At 40.1% G+C, this 16,856-nt stretch overlaps 1 protein-coding gene across 2 annotated transcripts in view; it reads right to left on the bottom strand.

Moving 5' to 3' along the window:
- The window catches only part of LOC110123516 (monocarboxylate transporter 1-like), a 29,390-nt gene extending 17,873 nt beyond the window's left edge, over positions 1 to 11,517 (bottom strand). Inside the window, exon 1 of one of the 2 annotated variants that reach the window (XM_020871496.2) lies at positions 11,434 to 11,517. The gene's annotated coding sequence lies outside the window, so the exon portion shown is untranslated. Of the gene's footprint in view, positions 1 to 11,356 lie in introns of both variants that reach the window. The other variant, XM_020871497.2, reaches the window with a different exon arrangement.
- Positions 11,518 to 16,856: the final 5,339 nt, after the last annotated feature.

Genomic DNA, 16,856 nt, shown 5'->3' with positions numbered 1-16,856 from the left:
TCTCATCATCAAGAAAAGTATTTACTCCAAAGTTTGCCAAATATATTATCAAATTTGGGAAGTTTCATTCCTAGCTCATTAATAACTTACTTTAAATCCAGTGACCACTGAATTCAGGTATTTTTCTCCCATAATACCTTCATAAGGCATTTCTTCTTTTATCTGTACAAATAGTGAGTAACATTTATAGATTTTTTTTTTTAATGTTAAACCACCCCTTGCATCCCTAGAATATGCCCAACTTGGTCACAATATACATCTTTTTTTAAAGTATGTTTCTAAGTTAAATTGTTATTTTGTTTGGATCTTTTTTAAAATGTGTCCATAAAGAATTTGGAAATATAATTTTCCCTTCTCATATTGTCCTTTTCTTACTTAAATATCAATTTTATATTAGAGTCATAAAGTAAGTTAGGAGATTTTTTTTTCCTCCTCTGAGAGAGAGATTATATAAGATTGGAATGATCTACTCCTTTGAAGTTGGTAGAATTTACTGGTAATACTATTTGGACATTTTATTTTTTGGGGGGAGATTTCAAATCTTATCTTCAATTTTCTCAACAATTATAGGTCTATTCATTCCTTCAGCTTCATTTTGAGTCTATCTTTTTAGGGTATTTTTTTATGGCTTCTTCCATTTTGTCAAAGTTTTCAAATTACTGGCATAGAATCTTTATATTCTAATCTCTTTATGGATATAGCTATATCCTCTTTATCACTGATTCTTGTGTCTTCTTTTCCCACTTTAATCTCAGGAATTTATCTATTTTATAAGTTATCTTCAAAGAACATTCTCACAAGAACCTCTGTCCTGAACAGGGTTTTTCCTCCAACTGCAGTATACCCATAAAAAAGAACATTCTTGGTTTATCAATATTTTATTGTACTTTCTCCTTATTTCATTGCTTTGTTATTATTTTTTACCATCATGTGTATTCTTCATATTTGGAATTTATTCTAGTCCATTATTTATTTATTTATTTTTGGCTACACTGAGTCTTCATTGATGTACGTGGGATTTCTCTAGTTGCAACGAGTGAGAGCTACTCTCTAGTTCTGGTGCTCAGGCTTCTCATTGCAGGGGCTTCTCCTGTTGCAGAACACAGGCTCTGGAGTGCTACGGCTTCAGTAATTGGGACACATGGGCTCAGGAGTTGTGTGGCACAGGTTTCGCTGCCCTGTGGCATGTGGAATCAGTTCCACCAGACCAGGAGTTGAACTCCTGTCCCTTGTACTGGGTGGTGGATTCTTTACCACTGGACCGCCAGAGAAGTCCTATTTGATTCCTTTTCAAACATAAAGGCTACTTAGCTGACTAATTTTTAGACTGATTTTTTTTTTTCTAACATGAGCATTTAAAACTACAAATTTCCCTTTAGTACTTTTATTGCATATTATATAGTTTTATATACAGTACTCTTACTATTGTTTGTTCCAAGTGTTTTAAACATTTCCATCGTTAACCACCCCTCACCCCCCCCCCCCAAAAAAAAAAGACTTCCCTGGCATTCCACTGGATAAGACTCTGTGCTACCAATGCAGGGGGCACAGATTCAATCCCTGGTCAGCAAACTAAGTCCTGCATGCCATGTGGCATGGCCAAAAGTACATAAATAAAATAAAAATTTCCATTGTGATTTCTTCTTTGACCCAAAGAAGGGGGTTTTTAACTCTCTAAAGGAAATCTTTTGTTTAGCTTTATTGACTTGTACTTAACAACACTCTGGTGATATGATATGGTTGGTACAAATCAGTTTTTTTATATAAGACTGGCATTTTTGGACTGATATATTAACTTTTGAAAATATTTCATGTATGCTTAGAAAGAATATACATTTTCTAGCTGTTGGGTTGAACTGTTTGTTGAATTAAACTGTTTAAAAATTTTCTAAATCTTTGCTATTTTTCTATTTTCTTCTTCATCTGTTAATAATTGAAGAGAAGTATGTTGAAATCTCCTAATGATGATGAGTTCTCATTTTTCTATGTTGTACTTTTGGTAATGTTTATAAGCTTAGTTGGCTGATTTTAATCTCTGAGAAACCTGAGGCCCTAAACTGAGGACACTTTCTTCCACAAAGTGGGAGATGCAAATATTTTTCTGGAAGAATCTCCCAGAAGCTAGGAACATTATGGACCTGGATGATTTTAGCCAGGATTCCTGGCTTAACATGGAAGCTATGGTTAGGTTTCCTTTGGTGCTGATCCCTCACTTACATTCCAATTACTGGCCCAAGTGTGCAAAAAGCACAGGCCTATGAAGTTAAGTACTATTGCTATTCCTGAATCAGAGATGAGCGAACTGAGGAACAGAAAGGTCAAGCACCTTAGGACATGGCATTCAAACCCAATCAGAATGGCTCCCAAGTTTGTGCTCTAAACTACTAGACCATGTTAGCTCTTACTGTTTCCAGTCTCTCCACACCAAAAAAAAAAAAAAGGGGGCTGCATGAAAATGGGGAGTTTTTATAGTGATATAGCTCTAGTCCTTTGGCATATAATAATAGATACTCAACAAATATTTGATGAACAAATAAAAGAGGAGGCCAATATAGCCAGAAGAGAAAATGAATGCTTAAACATGAACTACACACAAGCTGCCCTAAATAAACACTGCAAACTCAGAGCATATCTATTCCAGTGGTTTTCTTATCACCTATGTGATGACTCAATCGCATAGTTCCAGCTAGGGAGTCCAAAATCCTGGAGTCATCCTTCTGTCATGTGCCTTCATGCCCCATATTTTATCAATCCAAATAGCTCTACATTTGTCCACCTCTCCACCTTCACTGCCACTACACCTTAGATCAGGTCACCATCTCCCATGGGTTAATGCAATAACCTAATTGGTTTCCCTACTTTCCACCTTTTGGTCTCCCCTGTTCATTCTCCACACTGCAATCCAAGTGATCTTCTGAAAGTAAAGTCTGCTCATTTTGCCTTTTAAATAATTATTCTGTGGCTCCAAATACACTGAAAAGTGAAAGTGAAGTCGCTTAGTCATGTCCGACTCTTTGCGATCCCATGGACTATAGCCCACCAGGATCCTCTGTCCATGGAATTTTCCAGGCAAAAATACTGGAGTGGGTTGCCATTTCCTTCTCCAGGGGATCTTCCTGACCCAAGGATCTAACCCAGGTCTCCCGCATTGCAAGGCAGATGCTTTACCGTACCCTTGGAATAATTTATTAAAGCATTCAAAGCCTGTTCTAATCTCATCCTTGTTTGCCTCTTCAACTTAATCTCTTCCTGATTTCTACTATACCCTATGCTCCAGCCTTAATAAGTACTTGAACTTCTTCAAAGTGCCATCTTCTCTCATCCTCTGCCTTTCACACATTTCTGTTTCCCTGTGCCTAGTTCTGGTTCTCCCATCACTTTGTTGTTGTTTAATCTTAAAAGTAGTGTCCAACACTTTTGCAGTCCCCCATGGACTGCAGCCTGCTAGGCTCCTCTGTCCATGGGATTTCCCAGGCAAGGATGCCACCGCTGCGCCACCAGGGAAGACCCTCCCATCACTTGGCTAACTGCTGTTTGTCTTCTGGGTCTCATTTTTCCTGAAATGCCAGAGACAGGTTTGTCATCCCTGCTATGTGCACTCACAGTACCCTGGTCTTAGTTCTATCAGAACACCTCTGTTGTGGTATAATCTGTTTTCCCATCTCTCCCATTAAATGCTGTATGCTCTTATGAACAAACACCATTATCTACTGTGTTCAGTCATATACTTTCATTACCTAGAATAGGTTCGGACAGATCCAAGGCAATTATATTATTTGGAAAATTAAATGAAGTCCCATTTTATTGGTGAAGATGTGCTTAAAGTTGTTAAATGGTAGAACACATATCCAAATTCAAGTGAGTCTGGTTCCACAACACATGTACTTTAATGTACAGACCCCCTTGAAAAGGGGAAAGATAAAAATTCTTCTGATCATTGGGTTGATAAAATTATCTTATTTGTAATGCTACTAACATTGTAATGCCATTGCTATATTAGATATAGTACTACTAAATGATCACTGTAAACAAACATTAATTTATAATTATAGAATTATAATTTATAATTATAAATTAATGCTGTGATCAGATTAGTGCTATAACAGTGAATATGCTTATCCTATTACATACTTTTTTTTTCCTACTTAAACTAATACTGAATTTGTTTTTACAGTGTTTAGATTATGCCATAAAATCATCTGGTCTACGTTTACCTAAACCTATCATCTAAATATTAAGTATTCTTCCAAATTCTTCACTAGCCTGTGTCTTTAAATCCATCCTAGTCTGTGTCTGCATTAATTTTAATCAAATATAAATGCAAAGTACTTTCCTTTTAAAAGAATGGTCAGCCTCAATATCAAAAAAGTACTTTATCTATTTTAGATTGTCAATTAAAAACAAATATAAGATATGCAAAATTCTCCTACAGAACTAGTTATCTCTAATAATATGCACACATGAACACAGATATCTAAGGCTTATTTTACAATCTCAATTAAACACATACACACACACATACACCCCCAAAGCAATTGTCACCACAAACAAGCAGGGGCCTGGGCAAACTTTTCAGACTCCTCCTGTTCCTCCAGGAAGACTTCAGACTTCTTCAATAATGCTCCTTAAGAAACTCTGGCCTTGCCCCAAACTTCCCCAGGGTGGTCTGTCTAGAGAAAACATAATGGAGATATGACCAGAAACAGCAAGTTCCACTAGGCTAGCCCTGTCCTACAGAAGCTCAGAGAGAGACTGCTTCAAGTCCTCTAAAGTGATTCAGCAAAACAGCCCAGAGATCACCTTCTAATATTTAGAAGCTTCTACGTAGCTGCTCAAGCCCAGAAATTGATGAAATCAAATCGGAACATGAAGGCACCATTATTCTAGGGTCTGGTAACAATTACAGATTCATCTCCTTCAGAGATTTTCTATTATTTTGACTATTTATCAGAATGAGTAAGATTATACCATGACATTATCAGAAATATAATTTTCCACCCATTCCCATTCACTGATGGAGACAAACAAGGATTAGTGAAAGTCCTCAAGTAAATATAGAATATTTTGTACATTTCCCCTGTGTGTTTGGTGAAAGGAAGGAAAAAAAAATAGGGCAAAATTTGTGGTTGATATAAAGTCCTAAATTATACAATTTTATCCTCTCTTAATCTCTTCAACTAAGTGTACAAGTGGCTCCAAAGTCTGTAGTGTTCAATCGTTTTCCCCCCTACCCCAAAAATTTGGAAACTGTAGTTCCTCACACACTGACTACTAAAATGTGTTAAGTTTAATAGTTGCAAATACGTAGTTTCTGGCATATTGTACAGTGTTTTAATTTTGCATTAAATAGATTACTGTCAAAACCTTGGCACTTGAGCTCATTCAGTTTTTGGAAAATGGCCACCATATAACTGGCCAGTTCTCACTATCAGAAAAGGTATGACCTCATTTGAATTTGAAAGGGAACAGAATATGCCACCCCAAAACATGCCATTTGGCATATTGTTTACTTTGAATTAATATTACTTAAGAAATAGCTGATATAAGAAGAACACTCTGATTTTCTTACTTCCTTTGCCCCCATAACAGCAGAACATAAGTTTCCCATTGGGAAAGTACCCTCCCACTACCAGGAGGTTAGAAGGCATCCTTATTATCATAGATAGGGAGTTTAGGACTGACAAGGCTGTATAAATATATCTTGTTACTTCTTTACTGATTTGCCACCCAAGCCTATTTTGTCAATTCTTCACAAATGTAGTTTCCTTGTCTAGAAGATACAAAAGCTTCCTGCTTAGGTCACTTCTTTGAGTGTCATATTTTTATGGCTTGCATATGTATGAAATTGTTTTCCTAATGTTAATCTGTCTTACGTCAATTTAATTATCATTATTGTTTAATTATTAGACCAACCACAGAGCTTAGAAGCAACGAAGCGAAAAGTTTTCTTTCCCTACAAATTCAAAGCAGTGAAAAACACTCCTGTTATAACCTATTCCTGTCTCCTTTAAAATTTCTCTCTCTGAGGCAATGCATTCTGGATGTTTCCCTTTGTTTGGATTGTTCGCCAAATATTTTGACAGCATGGAATGGCACACCAAAGTAAGAACAGGGATGAGTGAGGTAGTCTTTCTTTTGTGAAGAAGGAGAAGGGAATAAACAAGGACCTACTGCACAGCAAGGGAACTATATCTTGTAATAACCTGTAATGGAAAAGAATCTGAAAAAAGATATATAAATATATATACATATATATATATATATATGAATCACTTTGTTATACACCTGAAACACAACATTGTAAAGTAACTGTACTTCAAAAAAAGGATTTTTTTTAAAAGACAAAGATGAGATTTAAGTCCTGAGGCATCCACACATCTTAGAAGAGCTCATTCTAAATTCCGGGTATATTTTGCAAACTGAGGATTTGCAAAATTAGTCCTTAAAACTACACCACTAAGTGAGAATGAAGATTACCTGTCCCAGAGCATTGCACCTAGCTTTGCTGAAGATAGGATAATAAAATATCTCCAAGATTTCTAAAATTTCCATTTGAGTTATAGAAGCTGTAACATCTCAATTCAAAGGAAACAGTCTGGGTTCTGAGGTTAATAGAAATGCTCCATGGCATGAACTTTACAGATTTTTTTTCTGAAGTAAGAGTTAAAACAAAAGGATTAAATGGTAAGCAATCTCAGAATACTTATGCTTAGATTTACATCACACTCAATGATAGTAGAGCTGTTTGATAGTCAGGTTCAGTTGGAACAGCTAATTTAATGCTTATTGAATCCGATTAAACTTTGAGCTTAGTTGCCAGTTATGATTTCTCACCATTTCTTGTATTTATCTTATTTTTATTTATTTATTTATTATTATTATTTTTAATTTATCTTATTTTAATTTTTATTTTTTTGGCTACATCTTGTGGCTTAAAAGATCTCAGTTACCCTACCAGGAACTGAACCATGGCCATGGCAGTGAAAGCATTAAATCCTAACCACTAAACCACCAGGGAATTCCCACAATTTTTATTTTTTAAGATTTATTTATTTTTGTTGTTGAGTGCTGCGGTGAGCGTGGGATACTGTCTAGTTGAAGGCGCAAGGACTTCTCATTGCACTGGCTTCTCTTGTGGAACGGCCACTCTAGAGCTAGGGCTTCAGTAGTTACGGCTCGTGGGCTTAGTTGCCCTGTGGCATGTGGACTCTTCCCAGTCCATGGATTGAACCCGTGTCCCCTGCACTGGCAGATGAATTCTCAAGCACAAAACTACCAGGGAAGCCCCTCAATTTGTTTTTTAATGGTTACAGTTTTTGGTCACCAAGAACTGTCTCATCAGTCTTAATAACAACACTGTCTTGTATTAAAACATTTATTCCACAGTATCAAAATTAAATTTAAACCTGCAAGTATCTTCAGGAAGAAAAACATTCAGAGAGAAGAAAGCGAATAAAATGCAAGCAATCAAAAGAAAATTTATGGATAAAAAAATTCAAAACCCAGACATGGACTCAACACAATTCTGCCAAATTACCAAATTCCTGTCTTTGTCATTTGAAATATCTTATTTTGGCATGATTTCTTAAATACCAATTTTCTTCACATTTTAAAGAGGACATAAAAATCTGAAGTAATAGTGAAGAAAGGGAAGTTACAGATTGTGTTCTCTGAAGTCCTTTACACCATACAGGAGAGTTTTGCTCAGTAGAATTCCAGATAATAATCTAGACTATAATCTATAAACATTATTTTCTGCAGCAATCCAAAGTAGACTATCCAGAACCTAAATGTACTATTTTTACTTATTAATATATGACTGATTTTGTCCCAAGGTTTGAGGCACAAATGTATTGGTACTTTAAAATAACAAACAAACAGGAATGGAGTTACGGTTATGGTCATCTGTGTTACTCCTTTTGTACAGAAATGCTAGTATACCACTGCCAGTATCTACTACACACCCAGTTCTTTGAGGCCAAGTTGGGAAAATAAATAATCATAAAGAAGACAGCAGAGAAATTTGTCTTTCCTTTTCTTGGAAAAAAAAAAGTATGAATGGCTCACAGAAATACTTAACATTATTATTAGCTTCATGATTTTCAAGTTTTATAGTTTATAGTTAGTTTTATGTAACAGTATTTCACATGCTTAGTTGTGTCCTACTCTTTGGGACCCTTTGGACTGTGGTCTGCCAGGCAGGCTCCTCTGTCCATCGGATTTCTCAGGCAAGAATACTGGAGTGGGTTGCCATTTCCTCCTCCAGGGAATCTTCCTGATCCAGGGATTGAACCCACATCTCCTGTGTCTCCTGCATTGCAGGCAGATTCTTAGCCTACTGAGCCACTGGGAAAGCCCTAAAATATCTCATAGGTTTTTTATTTATTTTTAATTAGAGGATAATTGCTTTACAATGTTGTGTTGGTTTCTGCCATATATCAACATGAATCAGCCATAGATATACGTATGTCCCCTCCCTCCTGAACCCCCCTCCTACCTCTCACCCCATATCACCCCTCTAGGTTGTCACAGAGCACCAGATTTGAGCTCCCTATATCATGCAGCAAATTTCCACTATCTAATTTTACATCCTCATAGGTACTGATGTTGTTTTGTCGTTGTTTAGTTGCTAAGTCATGTCCAGTTCTTTGTGACCCCATGGACTGTAGCCCTCCAGGCTCCATGGCATTATCCAGCAAGAATACTGGAGTGGGTTGCCATTTCCTTCTCCACGGGATCTTCCTAACGCAGGGTCAAGCCCCAGTCTCTGGCACTGGCTGCGTTGGCAGACAGTTTACTTACCGCTGAGCCACCAGGCATGACTAAAGACTAAAATTTTACCTCTATGATTTACTCATCTTTCTTAAAAGTTTTCATCTCAAATGCAAGACAACTGAATTTGTCTCTTTTTAGTTCTTTCCTGTACATGTAATTGTTTAATATCCATAACTGAGTCTGAACATCATTATAACTGTTACTTCTGAGCTCATTATTTCAAAGAAGTAACAAAGCTGTTTTGTAAAGCTGATAATCCACAAAAGACTAATAAATTAAGTATTGTTTGTCTAACATTACTTACACTAAGCACAGATAAATACTTATTGGCAAGGTTGTTTTAAAGGGCCTTTCTGGACACTAAAAACATATCAAAAATAAAATTTTATTACCTCAAAATACTATTATAGGTTAAACTTAAGGGTCCTTAAATGTTGACAATGTAAGTCCTAGACTATACTATCAGTAAAACAAAAAAATCACTTTATAATACACTTATAGTAATTTCAACAATCTATTTCACTTTCCTTAAAAAAAAAACAATAAATTGCTAATCTACTCCCCTTCTGGGCTGTTTTCTATATGAAAAATATCAGCATAGTGCAATCATAACAGAGTGAGGTCAACGGGTGCATTCCTAATTTGCATCCCAAATCTGAGTCATCAGCCTCTAGAGTGGTTACTGGCAACTGGCATGACAAAGGCCTATACATTCGAGTGAATTACTGAAGACAAGGTTTGGGGCTAATTTAAATAACGTAACTGATGTTACTGGATCCACAAGCAGAGAGGATTCCATGGGTCATGGTAATTAGCTGAAAAATTGCTCAAGACACACTGTTCCATTTAACTATGCTTATGGGAATTTCAAAGACAGACTTCAGAAACTCACAATGGTGGACAGAAAGTAAAAATAATACAAAAGTAAAGATTCACATAAAAGGAAATTCCCTGGTGGTTCAGTGGTTAAGTATCCACCTTTCAATTCAGGAGGCCTGGTTCCATCCTGGCTCTGAGAACTAAGAACCGACACGACATGCGGGAGGGGGGCTGCGGTCACAGGGAACTATGCCAAGCAGCCACAACTACTGAGCCTGCTCCAAGCAGAAAGATCCAGCCTTAGGCAACTAAGACCCAAGGCAGTCAAATAGATAATTTAAAGGAAAATCGGTAAAGATTCTCATGTGCTGGTTTAGTCCCTTAGTCTTGTCCGACTCTTTGTGACCCCATGGACTGCAGCCCACCAGCCTCCTCTGTCCATGGGATTTCTCCAGGCAGGAATACTGGAGTAGGTAGCCATTTCCTCCTCCAAGGCAATCTTCCCCACCCAGGTGGCAAACCCGGGCCTCCTGAATTGCAGGCTGTCTCCTGCACTGCAAGCGGATTCTTCATCGACTGAGCCACTAAGGTTCCCATAATATAGTACAAAAGAAAAGAAAAAAAAATAACAACAAAACAGAGACCAGGGGTGGTAGGATTTGAGGAGAAAATGGAATTTCTATGGGGCAAAATCACAGATAATGAAGAATGGGATAGAATTCAGTCAGGATCAGTCAAAGGAAGATTTAAAAGGTTAAAGAGCTTTAAAAGAAGGTCTAAAAGAGTTTGAAATTTAAACTCTTGAAATTAAAAGACGCTTGCTCCTTGGAAATAAAGCTATGACAAACCTAGACAGCAAATTAAAAAGCAGAGACATTACTTTGCCAACAAAGGTCCGTCTAGTCAAAGCTGTGGTCTTCCCAGTAGTCATGTATGGATGTGAGTTGGGATATAAAGAAGGCTGAGTGTTGAAAAGAATTTATGCTTAACTGTGGTGTTGGAGAAGACTCTTGAGAGTCCCTTGGACAGCAAGATCAAACCAGTCCATCCTAAAGGAAATCAGTCCTGAATATTCACTGGAAAGACTGATGCTGAAGCTGAAACTCCAATACCTTGGCCACCTGATGCAAAGAACTGACTCACTAGAAAAGACTCTGAAGCTGGGAAAAATTGAAGGTGGGAGGAGAAGGGGACGACGGAGGATGAGATGATTGGATAGCATCACCGACTCCATGGACATGAGTTTGAGAAAGCTCTGGCGTTGGTGACGGACAGGGGAGCCTGGCGTGCTGCAGTTCATGGGGTCGCAAAGAGTCGGACACGACTGAGCGACTGAACTGAACTGAACTAGAAGAGTTTACGGATTAGAAGGTTACAGGTGGCATAGCACGCCACGCCAGAAAAAAAACCCGCCCAAATCACCGCCCACCCACCCCTAGCTGAGGAACAACCGGACTCAGAGATGCTGCAGGCAAGAGAGTAACCAACCCTATCAGATTTTACACCCTAGGTCACTCTACTCTTCCTGCCGGAAAGCATCCCCACGGGGGATGAAACGATTTCCCCCAGATCACCACCCCGGATCACTCGTCTCCCCGAGCCGGTAGCCGGGACACCAGCCTCTAGGTGACTCACAGACGCTGCCGCCGGGCCGCCCCCATCCCCATCCCCAGAGACCAAGCTCTCCGCTCCCCAAGGCTCCCTCCCGGCCGGCCGAAGCCGCCTGGGCTCCCGGCTTGCAGCCCGCCGTCGCCCAACTAACCGAGGTCCGCGGCTCCCGGCGCCGCGTGAGCGTGAGCGTGGGCGGGACGGACCTGGATGGCGCTGGGCAGAGCTTACCTCCACACCACGCGCTCCGCACGCCACCGGAGTTGGCCAGACAGCGGTGGAACCGGTGGGCGCCGCCGCCTTATACCCCGCCGCTGGGGCCCGAGCTAGCGCGCAGGGGGCGGAGTCGGCCCTCCCGGCCGCCGCCCCCGAGGCGCTAACCGAGCTTTGACGCCCTCCGGGCAGCGGGCGTCGGCTCCCGGCCCCTCCGGGTGTTCCCCCGCCATCTCCAGGGCCCACGGGCACACTTGCGTGACCCCAGTGTCGGCCTCTCCCTGAGTCTCTGGAGGAGAAAAGGGTAAAGCTGCCAAGGACGGATGGGGCGTGCCCCCAGGGCCCTGACTCAGGTTTGGGGGGGCAGTGGTGCGGCGTGGAACGGGGGACTGATGGAAGTGGGGGACCCAGCGGAGTTTGCACGCGGGTGCACCTCGGACCCCGGAAGAGGCCAAGGGCCAGAGGTTAGGAGGTGGGCTATGACCTGGCCACTGGTGTTCAGTGACCTCAGGGAAGTCACTGAAAACCCTCGGGGCCTATTTCCAGCTGCTTAAAATGGCAACAGTAATACTGGCGACCTCATTTAGATTTTAATGGTCTTTGAGGGATGGTAGGTACATGGAAGTCAGGAAAGAAGAGCAAGTCAGAGGGTGGCAAGATTGGTCCAAAGGGTAAGGGGTGTGTGTGTGTGTGTGTGTGTGTGTGTAAGGGGTATGTGTGTGTGTGGCAAGATTGGTGTGTGTGTGTGTGTGTGTGGCAAGATTGGTCCAAAAGGATAAGGTGTGTGTGTGTGTGTGTGTGTGTGTGTGTGTGTGTGTCTTAGAAACATGGAGTAATGCAGAGGCCAAATTTCTGTGGACACAATGTTTAGGACATGATGTAATTATGGCTGGCAGTTTGGGGGGCGTTGATTATATTACTAAGCACTTCACATGAACCTTCATGACCCTGTGAAGTAGGTTCTGTTGACAGTTGACAGATAAAGAATCCGAGGCTCAGAGAGAAGTTGGGTAACTTTACGGAAGTCACTGACCTAGTAGCAGCCAACCTTTGAATTCAGACTTTAGAGGCTGATTTTCTCATAAGAGCCTTGGTTCTTAAGCAAGTCCAGATACCAAAGCGTATCTGTTAAAAGTTTTTATTTAAGAAATACCAAAAAAGTATATCAAAGGCCCTTGCCGTCAAAGAATTTAAAAATTCTTTGTGACTACTGAGATACAAATCAGCCTACATTTGCTGAGCATTTGCTTATGCCAGGACCTGTCCTACCACTCCTCTCTCTGTCTGTCTCTCTCACACACACACAATTCCTACAACAACTTTTGAGAGAAGACCTTATAGTTTGTTCTGCAAATGAATAATCTGAGATTGAGGAGAAGTGGGGTTTGTGGGGTCAGGCTTGGAGCTTTCCCCTCACTCACTTTGCCTCTGTTTCACAGCAAAGTTTTCAGTAAGAATTCAATGTTAGTAGAAGACATTGCAGAATCTATGGTCAAGTACAGCTTATGAGCAGTAATTGTTTTTTATGTTCATAAATGCAGAGAAGGAAGGCACTTCATGTCACTGGAATGGCCAGGACTTAGATCAGCGTTGTTAGAGTGGCAGCATTCAGGGTAGGTGGTAAGACAGTTGAATTAGGAAGACAGTGGGAAGCTCTGACTCAGTGTGAATTTATAAGGGTCTGAACTACAGAATGACAGTGTGAAGAGGTAGAGAAGAGGTTCCCAGGAAACTTCTCCGAAGGCTCGTGAAGCAACAGTATGGTGAATTCAGAATACAGACTCAGGAGGCAAGACTACCCAGTTTTCAACAAAGTACCTTAAGGTTGCTAGGAGAATAAAATTAGTGTTGTGAAGCACTTGGAACAGAGGCTAGCATACAGCAAGTGCTCAATAAGTATTTTTAAAACATGAATAAATTGGAAATTAAGGAAATAATTTCATTTACAACAGCATCCAAAAGAATAAAACACCTGGTGTTAGTCTCTCAGTCATGTCCAACTCTTTGCAACCCCTGGGCTGTAGCCCACCAGGCTCCTCTGTTCAAGGAATTCTCCAGGCAAGAGTACTGGAGTGGGTTGCTGTTCTCTTCTCCAGGGGATCTTCCCGACCCAGGGATCAAACCCTGGCCTCCTGAATTGCAGGCAGATTCTTTACCATTGGAGTCATCAGGGAAGCCTCTAAACACCTAGGGAGTTGCCTAAACTCTTTGCAACCTCTTTAGTTAAAACACTTAGGGATAGATTTAACTAATGAGGTTGTAAAGAGTTTAGGCAACTCTCCTGTTGGAAGAAGCATTGCCCTATTTCAGATACCATCTGCAAGGTTGGGAGTCTCCGGGGCCACACTGACTTCAGACCATCTGGCCACAAATTCAAGTATTCTCATAACCTTGCTTAGACTCAATAATTCGCTACAAAGATTCACAGAACACACTGAAAGCTATTATATACACAGTCACATTTATTACAGAGAAAGGATACATTGAATTGAGGCAAAGGAAGAGTAGCCTAGGGCAACATCTGTGAGGGGGTCCAAACTGGAAGTTCTGGTTGTTCTATCCAGATGAGATCCTAAGTGGAGTTGTCTCCTTTCATCTATGATATGTGAAGTGCTCCAAGAATATTGCCAGTCAGGAATGCTCACTGGTGTCCAGTGCTGGATGAGGCTTCTTTACTTGGGGAGAATTATTGTCCATGTGATTGAACTAAAATCTCCAGCCACCTGCTTCCCTGAAGTTTGGGCTGTTATCTTGTGACACACAGTCCTAACTTCCCAGTCACATTGTTGGCTTTTCTAACGTTGCCAGCTGTACCCTGAGTCACTGCATTAGCCTGAACTATGAAGGGGCCCACCCTGAGACACCTTATTAGCGTAAAACTATTAAAGTTGGTCTGAGGGACTCCACTGTGAATTATACTCCTGTCTCTTGGGAAATTGCAAGGGTGTGGAGGTCATCTCCCAGGAGCTGGGGCAGAGGCCAGACCTCCCTTTAGATGAGGCCAGATTCCTTACTACACAAAAGTGAAAGACCTGCACACTAAAAACTATAAAATATTGCTGAAAGATACTAAAGAATACGTAAATAAGTAGAAAGACATCCATGTTCAAGTATTGGAAGACAATATTGTTAAGATGGCAATACTACCCAGTTTGCTCTACAGAGTCAATGCAGTTCTGATTAAAATCCCAATAGCCTTTTTTGCAAAAGTGGAAAATACATATAGAATTGCACAGGACCCTGATTACTTAAAATATTTAAGAAGAACAAAGTTAGAGGACTCACATTTCCTTACTATAAAACTTATTACAAAGCTACAGAGATCAAAACATTGTGGTACTGGCATAAGGATATGTATATAGACCAAGAGAATAAAATTAAAAGTCCAGAAATAAACTTATAAGTCTATGGCAAATTGATTTTTTTCTGACCATTCAACAGGAAAAGAAAAGTCTCTTCAACAAGTAGTTCTGGGACAGCTGAATATCTATATGCAAAAGACAATGAAGTCGCACCCCTACCTTATGCCATATACAAAAATTAAAAATGGATTAACCAATAACCTAAATATAAGAACTAAATTATAAAACTCTTAGAAGAAAAATATGCATGGTAAATCTTAATGACCTTGCATTTGGCAATCAATTCTTAGATGTAACACCAAAGGAAGCGTAAAGAAGTAAAAGATAAATTGGGTTTGATCAAAACTAGAAGTTTTTGTGCATCAAAGGGCATTATTAAGAAAGTGAAAAGACAACCTATAGAAATGGAGAAAATATTTGCAAATTAGGGTCTAATGTCCAGAATACATAAATAACTCATACAACTCAACAACAAAAAGACAACCCAATTAAAAAATGAGCAAAGGACTTGAATAGGTGTTTTCCAAAAAAGATGTATTAGTGATCAGCAAGCACATGACAAGATACTCAACATTATTAGTCATTAGAGAAATGTAACTTGGAACCACAAGATGCCAGTCTGTACCCACTAGGATGATTATAATAATATTTTTTTTAAGGAAAATAAGTATTGGCAAGAATGTGGAGAAATCTGAAAATTCGTACATTGCTCATAGGGTTATAAAATGGCATAGCCACTGTGGAACAGTTTGGCAGTTCCTCAGAAGTTAAACATAATATTACCACATGACCCAGCAATTCTACTTCTAGGTAAATACCCAAAGAATTGAAGGCAGATATTCAAACACGTTTGCTATGACCAGCATTCTCTTGGCAGAGTTCAGTTAGCTTTTGCCCTGCTTCATTTTGCTCTCCATGCCAAACTTGCCTGTTACTCCAGGTATCTCTTGACTTCCTACTTTTGCATCCACAAAAGAGATCTTAATGAACCAGGTTACTACGATGTTGTGGTCAGTCACCCAGAGCCAGACATTCTGGAGAGTGAAGTCAAGTGGGCCTTAGGAAGCACTGCTGTTAATAAAGCTAGTGGATGCAATGGAATTCCAGTAGAACTATTCAAAACCCTAAAGGATGATGCCATCAAGGTGTTGCATTCAATATGTCAGCAAATCTGGAAGACCCAGCAGTGGCCACAGGACTGGAAAAGGTCAATCCTCATCCCAGTTCCCAAGAAGGGTAGTACTAAAGAATGTGCTAACCATCGGACAGTTGCACTCATCTCCCATGCTAGTACCTGGAAGAGGGCATGGCAACCCACTCCAGTGCTCTTGCCTGGAGAATCCCCATGAACAGAGGAGCCTGGTGGGCTACAGTCCATGGGGTCTCAGAGTCGGACACAACTGAGCAACTAAGCAAAGCACCCTTGCTAGTAAGGTCATGCTTAAAATCTTGCATGCTAGGCTTCAGCATTATGCAAACCAAGAACTTCCAGATGTCCAAGCTGGGTTTAGAAAAGGAAGAGGAACCAGAGATCAAATTGCCAACATTTGCTGGATCATAGAGAAAGCTAGGGAATTCCAGAAAAACATCTACCTCTGTTTCATTGACTACACTAAAGCCTTTGTGTGGATCATAATAAACTGTGGAAAGCTCTTAAAGAGATGGGAATACCAGACCATCTTACCTGTCTCCTGAGAAACCTGTATGCAGGTCAAGAAGCAACAGTTAGAACCCTGTATGGAACAACTGATTGGTTCAAGATTGAGAAAGGAGTATGACAGGGCTGTCTGCTGTGTCACCCTGTTTGTTTAACCTATACACTGAGCACATCATGAGAAATGCCAGGCTGGATGAGTTACAAGCTGGAATCAAGATAGGTGGGAGAAACATCAACAACCTCAGATATGTGATGATACCACTCTAATGGCAGAAAGCAAAGAGGAACTAAAGAGCCTCTTAATGAGGTGAAGGAGGAGAGTGAAAGAGCCAGCTTAAAACTAAATATTAAAAAAACTAAGATCATGGCATCCTGCCATGGAAAACTAGTACAGATAGCTTTAATGTGTATACTTCAGGTCC

This window comes from Odocoileus virginianus, unplaced genomic scaffold (assembly GCF_023699985.2).
Source record: "Odocoileus virginianus isolate 20LAN1187 ecotype Illinois unplaced genomic scaffold, Ovbor_1.2 Unplaced_Contig_8, whole genome shotgun sequence".
NCBI lineage: Eukaryota > Metazoa > Chordata > Mammalia > Artiodactyla > Cervidae > Odocoileus > Odocoileus virginianus.
Note: the sequence above shows the minus strand (reverse complement) of the source record. Positions and strands in the feature narration are given on the sequence as shown.